Here is an 11,352-nt window from a genome sequence, read left to right on the forward strand (position 1 = left end):
CCGTGTATGTGCCATTATTATTTCCGCTATTGTTATTACCATGGTAGAAGAATATAGGTAGACGCTTCGACACAGCTGCTGGGACAATGAACTGTCAAACCAATTTTGGAATCTAAATTGTTGAATGAAAAATTACTCAAATTTGTAAATATTGTTAAAAAATGCATATTATAACAACCTCCGATTGGCGTCGTGTAGGAAAACAAATACAAATATACTTATTTTTGAGGAAATATTTAAAAAATTTTGATACATCAATACTCCCAATCGTTGATGCATCTACCTGTATTTTTCTACCATGGTCATTACTAACAACTGTATCTGTTCCAGAACGGCACTTTATGAGTGTTTATTTATCATGTTTCTGTTGTAATGTTGACAGTTATCAAAGTTTCCTCTATTCTCTCTTTTGACATTTCCGAGGTTATTTGTCTTTGGCAGTCAAAAGGAGAAGTCGAAAAACAGCGAAATAAACGCGCGCTACTGTGTTCTAAATAAAATTGTTTTCTTTTGCGTTAACCGCAAGGCTCCTTCTTTGACATTAATACAGAACAAATTCTTTATTTCGCATTTTGTTTGGTTTGTGACGCAAAAAATTGTGTACTTTGCTGTGTGTGGAAAAAATATAAAGCAAGTTTGAGGTTGGGAAGATGGCACCACCTGTTCGCCACCAACACTGAGAAGCACATTCAGCGCAGACACTATTACATCAGATCAGCCTGATCATGAAGCCCAAGTGGATGTAAGTAGTGAAGTCTATGGAAACACACAAGCAACGCCAAGAACGGAGACAAATAACCAAACTATGTCATCTGCCGTACATAGTGGAACAAAAAAGCCTGCATCTAACAACAATGTAAGTGATAATAATGCCATCACAGAAACGCCAAGGGGAACGTTTCAAGCCAAAAGAAGACAGTTTCCAAGCCAGGTAATGCCATGAAAGCTACAGAGCCAGGCGCAAGCAGCCAACAGAAGGAAGTGGATAATTTAGCTGACATCAAAAAGCAAATGGCATATCTAAAACGACAACTTTTGGAAACAAAATCTCAACTATCCGAGAGTCAACGCCAATGCCAGCAGTTTGAGGTTATGTCCCAAAAGCCATCAGGAGAAACGGTAAGTGACCATAACCTAAATCCTATCAACGTGTCCGCCATTGATTTAGCAAACACAACAACAACTATGCCGCCAATTAGGCAAGCCGCACATACATCGACATCAACAGTCGCCATTACAACGCAACCGCCACCCGCTGCCAATGTCAACGTCGAACAAACTCAGACGCAAGCTGCAACAGATAATTTCTGCGCTTCTTTGCCGCCAGCAATAAATACAAATTTATCGCCATGTTCTACAAATATTAACCTCAGCCAACAACAGTATAGAAATTTGTATGGTACAGAAAATGGAGTCCGTGAGGTCATGGCTCATCGGAAAATTATTGATCTGTCTGAATTCACCGTCGTTTCTTAAATCTCAGCTTGCAAGAAAAATGGAAACAAATTAAACAAATACGTGCCTGCTTTTCTTGTTTAAATATTATCGCCGTAGTCGATTATGCCCTATAGAAGGTTGCCAACGTAAGCATAATAAACTACTACATGAGGGTGCCCCCTGCGTACCAGCTGTTAATCCGTCGAATCCTGAGCCAGAATATCAACAAAATGTCCTCAGCTGTTCTTCTAAAGTTAATAAAAAACTACTTTTTCGTGTATTGCCAGTCACACCATATGGAAACAATTGTCGTATGGATGTATATGCTCTCTTTGATGATGGATCATCTATAAGCATGATGGTCAAGGACATTGCTGAAAGAATAGGAGTGCGAGGAAATAGTTGCTCTTTAAATATTCAGTGGTTCGGAGGGAGGTCTGCTAGGGAACCTGTGACGTCATTCAATGTGAAGGTGAGTGGAGTGAACAAAAGGAGTTGCCACCTGATGAAAAATGTTTATGCAGTATCAAATTTAAATCTTCCAATGCAAAGTTTGACACAAAAAGAGATTGAAGCAGCATTTAAATCAAATCCAAATCCGCCAGTGAAGCCATATTCGAATATCGTGCCAAAATTATTAATCGGTTTGGATAATGCCTTTTTAGGGTTGCCAACATTTACTAATTTTAAAGATTTATCGGGCCCATTTGCTTGCAGCACTGAATTGGGTTGGGTTGTTTTTGGACCCTGTAAATCGATATCGCCATCTAAATCTTCGTGCCTTTTCGTAAATGTGGAAGCAGATCAACATGTCCATAAAATTGTGGAAGATTACTTTAACATTGAAAACATGGGTGTTCGAGCAGCCCCTTTAATGGAATCTGAAGATGATACAAGGGCAAAAGAAATTCTTTCCGAGTCAACAAAAAGAGTTGGAAATAGATTTAAACGGATTATTATGGAAAAATGAGAATGTGGAGTTGCCAGATAGTAACACTATGGCACTTAGGCGACTAGAAGGAGCCGAGAAGAAATTGAAAAGGGACTAAAATTTGTATGCTGCTTATACAGAAGTTATAAATGGATATATAGCCAAGGGATACATAAGAGAAGTCCCACCCGAAAATATCGACCTGATATCAAACAGAAAATGGTACTTGCCACATTTTGGAGTTATTAACCCGAACAAAGAAAACAAAAAGTTTAGATTAGTTTTTGATGCCGCCGCCAAGGTAAATGGGACTTCATTAAACGACAATCTATTAAAAGGTCCCCAATATATTTCATCATTGCCTACAATACTTTATAATTTTCGACGTGGGAATATTGCAGTGTGTGCTGATATTAAAGAAATGTTCCATCAAGTGATAATGCAGCCAAGTGACAGAATATCTCAAAGACTTTTGTGGAGAAATTGTAACCCTGACGTGCCGCCTGTTGAATATGAGATGACAGTCATGACTTTTGGAGCCGCCTGCTCACCATGTTCAGCCATATATGTTATGAAGATTAATGCTAAAGAACATACTGACTGCCACCCCAGATCAATAGAATCGATTTGTGAACATCACTACATGGATGACTTTGCAGATAGTTTCGATTCAGTGGATGAAGCTATCGAAATATCAAAGCAAGTTACAAAAATCCATGAAAATGGTGGATTCGAACTTAGAGGATTTCTTTCAAATTCAAATGAAGTCATGCTGGCACTTGATGGTTTGTCGTCGTCTAAAGCTATTGCCCCTATTGAATCGGGAGAAAAGGTACTAGGTCTGTATTGGGACCCAGGGTCAGATACATTTATGTTTAACCTGAAATTTAGCAAAGTCGATCCTGACATTATTTCTGGACAGAAAATACCAACTAAACGTCAAGTATTGAGCATTATTATGTCAATGTTTCATCCTCTTGGATTTTTGAGCAATTTTATGATCGGAGGAAAGTTAATTCTACGTAATATTTGGAGAACTGACTGTGGATGGGATGAAGAGATTCCAAAGAACATCGATACAGTGTGGCAAAATAGGAGAAAGAAACTTATTAACATTAAAGAATTTCGTCTGCATCGATTTTACTTCCTCTATGGGAAGCCAAAAAAGTTGGAGTTGCATATTTTTGTCGATGCTAGTGAAGAAGCATTTGCAGCTGTAGCTTATTGGAGATTTATTACTTCTGAAAATGAAACTGAAGTTAGTTTTATATGTTCTAAAACTAGATGTTCACCCTTGAAAAGGGTATCGATTCCTCGCTTGGAATTACAAGCCGCCGTATTAGGAACGAGAATAAAACAAAACATACTTGCCGATCACAAATTGGTATCAGAACAGATAAGGCTGGAAATACATAAAGCGCATTGTTCACGGATAAGTGAACATGTTTTTATAATAAAAGAGAATAGCGGGGCTACTTAGTGTAGATGAGAGGGATTTGTTAAACTGGGATCTTCTTAATACAGTCCATATGAAATAAGATAAGAAAATGTGGTGAGCAGACCTTTGAGTTAGAAATAAATAATACAGAATTTTCAATTGCTGCATGTGTTATGGTGGAGTTAGATTATGGGATGTAATCTTTACTCAGACTGATAAACAAGTGCAGCATGTTTGCTTGCCACATGTGAGATAGCTATGCGTGTGTATGACCTCCCCCTAAGGTTTATGGTGGCATGGTGCATATGCATGTGTACGGTTGGTATCTATCTCTCTCTCTCATTTACACCTAATTATAATTTAGGTTAAGTCATATTATCACAACTAGTTCTTAAGAAATGTTTTTAAGAAATAAATTCAGTGTCTTACAAACGCTCAAATGGTAAAGACGTTGTTGTTGTAGCAGTAGTACATGTGTGTGCTTGTGTTCTGCTAATCTGGTTCCAGCTCCAGGTTTAGAAATTCGGCTACTTTAACGGGCTGTAGCCAGAGATCCTCTGGAGTGAGTTGGGTAGGTTTGGCTGAGCAATTAAAAAGGTGTAGCGTATTGTGCGGGCCTGTATCGCACGCCGCAGGCGTCACGCACATCTTCATCAATTCGTGCCCAATACGAATTGAGGCGACTACACCATCCTGAACGTAATTGCGCCAAAACTACCCTGGTTTGTCTAGGCAGCTGACTTTCTTCGGCTGCAATGGATGGGGGGTGGACTCCGAGGACGGCATTCACTTTATAACTGCTAATAGCATCCGCGACTGCATCGGTGTGAATGCCACTCAGACCTGCCTGATAGGCTTCTTGATCTAGAGGCTCTCTCTTGTAGCGCTGGACCTCCCTCTCTAGATCATGTATGTCCTTCCTGACACGCCTGGGTGAGGGAGAGTTATCCACCATATGATGGTTGGGATGACTCTCACGGTAACACCCAAGCAGGTACTGCAACGAAAGCATATGATTATGCTGACGTAAGGGAAGGACTTTCGCCTCCTCATGTAGATGGTCCACTGGTGTCATGAGGAGGCACCCTGTCGCAGTTCTCAGGGCAGCGTTCTGGCAGGTCTGGATATTCTTCCACTGCGTAGCACTAGTATTCGCAGACCACACTGGAGCCGCATAGTTGACCACAGACCGACCTATCGCGTTATAAGAGGTCAACAAGGTTTCTTTGTCCGCACACCAAGAGCTGCCGGCTAGCGCCTTGAGGACCTTGTTCCTACTTTTCATCTTGTCGCAGATAGCTGTGGCTTGCGCGGACGACTTGAACATGCTGTCGAACGTTACCCCAAGAATCTTGGGGTAGTTCGTGGTCGGTATTAGATTCCCCTCGACCTGAACATTCAGCTGTGTTCTCATCTCCGCAGACCATGTGGTAAAGAGTGTGGCCGTTGATTTCGTGGCGGATATTTTCATATTCCTCGCGTGGAAGTATGCGGCAAGCTCCGCGAGATAGGGGTTCAACCTTTCGCATATGTCATCGACCACTGGACCCGACGCCATGATCGTACAATCATCCGCATGCGTTACGATCTCAATGCCGTCTGTAGGGCGAGGAATTCCGGAAAGGTAGAGGTTAAACAATTCCGGAGATATCACCCCGCCTTGGGGAACTCCCTGTTTCATTCTACGGGCTTTGGACTTCTTGTTCCGGAGTTCCACGTACGACTGGCGTCCACACATATAGTTGATTATCCAACGTTTCAAACTTGGCCGGAGGGTAGTTCTCTGTACGTCCTCAAACAGTGTGGCATGATTGACCGTATCAAATGCCTTTGATAGGTCAAGGGCTACCAACACTGTTCTGTCACACGGCCTGTTCTGGTTCAGTCCTCTACTAATATGTGTGGAAATGGCGTGTAATGCTGTTGTGGTACTATGTTGTGGACTGAATCCATGCTGGTGGTTGGCAACTGTATAGCTTCCTCTAATGCTGGGGAGGAGTAAAGCCTCAAGAGTCTTTGCTACTGGCGACAAAAGCGAAATCGGCCTGTACGATTCGCCTTCACTGGCATCCTTGCCTGGCTTCTGCAGCGGGACCACCCGGCCCATTTTCCAGGTTTCGGGCACTATGTGGGTGGCTAGCGACAAATTGAGAACTTTCGTTAAGTACTCGACTCCCGGCGTATCCAGCTGCTTTAACATTACCATTGAGATTCCGTCCGGCCCCAACGCTTTGGATGACTTAGCGTTACGGATGACATTTGCAACATCACCCATCGTAAACTGTGGTGGTTCCTCCTCGGCGGGAAGAGATTTGATACGACGTAGTACTCTTCGCTTCGCCCTATCGCTCTCGGGGTGCTCGACAAATTGTCGGTTAAAATATTCCGCGCACCTCTTCGGATCAGTCACCGTTACGTCGTTAAAAGTGACTGAGGTCCTATCATCCTTTTTTCCAGGGTTCGAGAGCGACTTAACCGTTACCCACAGCTTACTCATATCAGTTCCAATGTTGCAGCACTTCAGACGGTCTAGCCACTTTTTCCTCTTATGCTCCTGTACCAACCGGTTGACTTCCACTGTCAAATCACTGATTCTAGGATCTTGGGTCTTTTAATTGATCCCGGTTTACACGCATATTTGGCTGGCTTAAGTCATCGGCTGGCTTCTTCGTAGATGAACAAAGGAGTTTTAGGTTGACCTAGTTCGATTTTGGCCCTAGGCTCCTTTGTTCATTTCCGAAGAAGCCAGCCGATGACTTAAGCCAGCCAAAAAAGCGCTTTATGTATTCCCAGCTTAACCCTGTGGAGTGATTCAAAGACTGTTTTAAAATGGATTTCAAGCAGTCATAGAAATTATAAGCCCTATGTTGCCCATAGGATAGCGGAAGTTTTGGAATCTACAAAAATTAATAATTGGAAGTGGGTACCAACAAAAGACAACGTAGCCGATGATGCCACAAAATATTATAATCATATCGATTTTTCGATTTCGTCAAGATGGTTAAGTGGACCATCGTTTCTGAAAAGATCGGAAGAAGAATGGCCAAATTATGGCCCGATTTGTCATCATCCTGATGAAGGTGATGAAGAAGAAATTCGACCTAAGGTGTCTCTTTTAATTTTTAAAAATAGTTTTTTTAATTTTGAGAGATTTTCTTCGTATCTACGTTTAAAAAAAATGGTAGGACAAATAATTCGTTTTACTGATATTTGCCGCAAAAAAGTCGGCGCTCGAGATTTACCCGATTTAAATGCATATTATTTGAATGAAGCTGATGCAGTATTATGCCGTCAAGTTCAAAGAGAATCATTTGCTGAAGACATCAGAAATATTAAAAGTCTCAAAAGAAAATAAATTGAAAAATTAAACTCCTTATATCGACGAAAATGGATTATTGAGAGTTTATGGGAGAATCGATGCAGCCAGCTCTCTTCCATATAGTATGAAACGACCGATTATATTGCCCAAGAATCACTATTTTACCAAACTTGTTGTGATTTATCATCATTGCCAGATGAAGCATCAAAATCATGAAGCCGTTATATGTGAGATAAGGAAAAAATTTTGGACTCCACAAATACGACAAGTTTTAAGGAAAATTGTAGCTAGTTGTTTTACTTGCCGAAAAAACAACGCCAAGCCTGTGCCGCCGATTATGGGTTCACTGCCTATTGATCGATTGGAGCCTTACATCAGACCTTTCAAGTATACTGGCCTTGATTATTTCGGGCCTATAAATGTCAAGATTGGAAGAAGAACTGAAAAGAGATGGATAGCTTTATTTACTTGCCTGACAATCCGCGCTATACATTTAGAAATAGCTCATGATTTGTCGACGGATTCCTGTATAATTGCAATTAGAAACTTTATAAATCGTCGCGGTGTTACTGTAAGATTCAGATCCGACAATGGGACGAACTTCATTGGGGCCAACGAAGAGTTCAAACGATTTGATGACGTTTTTGAGGCTGAAAGGATTCAACATGAATTAAGTGAAAAAGGCATTGAGTGGATATTTAATTGCCCAGCAAACCCTTCGGAAGGCGGTGTATGGGAAAGGTTGGTACGAAGTGTTAAAAGAGTTTTACGACTAACCATGAAGGACACCTGTCCAAAGGAACATGTTTTGCATTCCTTAATAATTGAAGCAGAAAATATATAAAACTCTAGGCCATTGACTCATGTGCCCAAAAGCCCTCATGAGGAGGAGCCTTTAACTCCAAACCATTTTTTGCTTGGAACAGACAACATTCCTCAGACACCTGCAGCCAATGTTCCAGATGAACAAATCTTCCGCCTGAAAAAGCAGTGACGAGTTGTTAGGAGTTTGCGAGACAGATTCTGGAAGCGATGGGTTGTTGAATATTTGCCAACATTAACCAGGCGAGTAAAGTGGTGTGAACGAACGAAGCCAATAGAAGTAGGAGATGTTGTGTTTGTTTGCGATCCTAATCTTCCACGTAATCAATGGCGGCGAGGAATGGTCACTCATCTACATACTGGGACAGATGGTGTTGTTCGTCGAGCTGATGTCAAAACCTCCACAGGAGTTCTCCAACGAGCTGTTTCAAAGTTAGCCGTCCTGGACTTGGAAGATGGTGAAGCTGACGGCTCCACGGGGGCGGGGGTTTTCCAGAACGGCACCTTATGAGTGTTTATTTATCATGTTTCTGTTGAAATGTTGTAATGTTGACAGTTATCACAGTTTCCTCTATTCTCTCTTTTGACATTTCCGAATAGGGCTTTTGATAATTGCAATGCCATTATTCGGGGTTATTTGTCTTTGGCAGTCAAAAGGAGAAGTCGAAAAACTGCGAAATAAACGCGCGCTACTGTGTTTTAAATAAAATTGTTTTCTTTTGCGTTAACCGCAAGGCTCCTTCTTTGACATTAATCCAGAACAGTATCCTCCGGAAAAATTGGCATTATGTTCCTACACAATGTTATGCCTCTCTTTTCTGTTTTTTAAGATACTCTGACTGAAAATGTTTGGAGCAGATGTATTTGTTTTCGGTATTTGTTATCCCATATTTTCTCTAAAAATAAACTTCCATGGAACTATACTATGGAAGCTGACACCCTCCATTGGGTGTTTGTGCCACGTGACGGTATGCAGCAATACTTCTTTCTTGGCATCTAGAAAAAAATATTTCGCATAAGTACACATATATAATGCAAACCACACACGATACAACCTGGAGGATTGTCAAGTTTTATTCTTCGGCCACAAACGATACAACTTCGTATACAACCTCTTTGTACGACTTCACTTTTCGAAGATTTCATTTGAGTTAAGATGACACCGGGTACAATTTCGTGCCCTATAATTTACTTAATAGCCTTTATTTATTATTAAGTTTTAAAATTCGTTTTATATATATTTTTAATTTATTTTATATTTTCATTGAAATCACACATTTGATTGGAATTTGTTGTTGTTGAGATGTGCGAAACAATGGTGTTGCCTCTTTGAAAATAACAACAAAATGAAATTGTATACGACATGCCCACACACATTACAATCGGTTGGTACAACATGCCAAATATCAAAAAAGTTTGATTTTTTGTACAACCGGGCCACAAACGATACAATCTTGAATACAACCTCTCCAAGTTGTACAACCAGTTGCTTCGTGTGTGGCTTGCATAAGGAAAACAACTATTCAGAATGTACCATGGTAGAAGAATATAGGTAGACGCATCGACACAGCTGCTGGGACAATGAACTGTCAAACCAATTTTGGAATTGAAAATGTTGAATGAAAAATTATTTAAATTTGTAAAAATTGTTTAAATACACGAATTATAATAAGCTCCAAATGACGTTGTATAAGAAAACATTTAAAAATCTACTTATATTTGAAAAAAACATTTACATTTTTTTGACATATCAATGCTCCCAAGCTTTGATGCATCTACCTGTATTCTTCTGCCATGGAATGTACACTACTCACTACTACTTAGGTTATACAATTATGAAACATGTTAGACCCACTGTACAAATAAGGAGTTAGAAGAGTTTTCATTTTTAAAAGCAATAAGTACCTAAACAAAATAAGCATTATTGACAATGTTCTAACCATTCATGGTAATATTAAATTTGAAAATTTTAAACTATGCATTTTATGTGTGGCCGAGATCAAATAAGATCAAACGACGGTCGAATTAATGCGTGTTTACACTCCTATCTAACACCTGACGCTTGTCATCGAGTTTTAAACACGTATTTATTTGAAAGTTAGCGAAATACGACGAGCGTCAACATTTACTTTACTGATTTTTCTTTTTTTATATGCTGGAAATAAGATCAAATAATGATATATAAAATTGTAATAACGCTAAAAATGGTTGTTAGTTCCCTTAGAGATATGAAGCTGGCGCATTTGCAAATACGGATGCACAAAACATAGTACTATATTGGAGAAGGTGAATATTTTTGTACATAACGTCGTATACATGGTAGAAGAATATAGGTAGACGCATTGACACAGCTGCTGGGACAATGAACTGCCAAACCAATTTTGGAATTGAAAATGTTGAATGAAAAATTATTTAAATTTGCAAAAATTGTTGAAAAACGCGAATTATAATAACCTGATAGAACATTTAAAAATTTATGACATATCCAAGCGTTGATGTATCTACCTGTATTCTTTACCATGGTCGTGTATTGGTCTACTAAAAGCTACTTATTCTTAGAATTTGTGGTTGATTACGTTTGCTTTGTTCCAGAACTATTTTTTTTTTCGATATCATAAAGGAGAAATCGGTTATCATAGTAAAAAGTTTTACATACTTGCATGGCTCAATAAGAAAGGTTGCTCAACTTCAAAGAAACTAGAAAAATGCCTGTCTTTTCAGGAGTCTTATAGTGTCAAATAGACTTTGGTATATGCAACAGTTGGTTCGTTTATTTTTATTTTTTTTAACAGAATTCTTATATTGACAAAAACTAGTACACCAATTAACCCGTTCATACGGCACGATTCCTAATTCATAGTAAAATAATTCCTTTTTTTGAAAAATGTTGTTTGTTGAATTTAATGGAATTTTACACGAAAATACATGAAATTCTCACTAATATGAATAGAAGAAATTATTGTTTTTCTCCCAAAAATTTATTATATCATTAATTTTACAATTTTTGTTCGTGTTTTCAAATTTTTGTGTAAATATTGACATTTTGGACATGTTTTAGTATTTTTCTATTTTTAAATTCTGCTGGAGAGACACTTGTCAAACATTTTTTCTGCCGATACAAACATTTTGAAAATATTGCATCATTAAATTTTTCAATTGTTAATTTTTAAATGTAATTTGTTTGTTTGTTTTTTTGATATATCTAATTGTTAGGGATAGCACACATTCAATCTTAAGCTGGAGACACATAAAGAGCATATTTGGCTGGCTTAAGTCATCGGCTGGCTTCTTCGTAGATAGGCGTAGATAGGCTTCGTAGGCTCCTTTGTTCATCTACGAAGAAGCCAGCCGATGACTTAAGCCAGCCAAATATGCTCTTTATGTGTCTCCAGCTTTAGTTCTAAG

This window comes from Musca domestica, unplaced genomic scaffold (genome assembly GCF_030504385.1).
Source record: "Musca domestica strain aabys unplaced genomic scaffold, Musca_domestica.polishedcontigs.V.1.1 11, whole genome shotgun sequence".
In the NCBI taxonomy this organism is placed as follows: Eukaryota; Metazoa; Arthropoda; class Insecta; order Diptera; family Muscidae; genus Musca; species Musca domestica.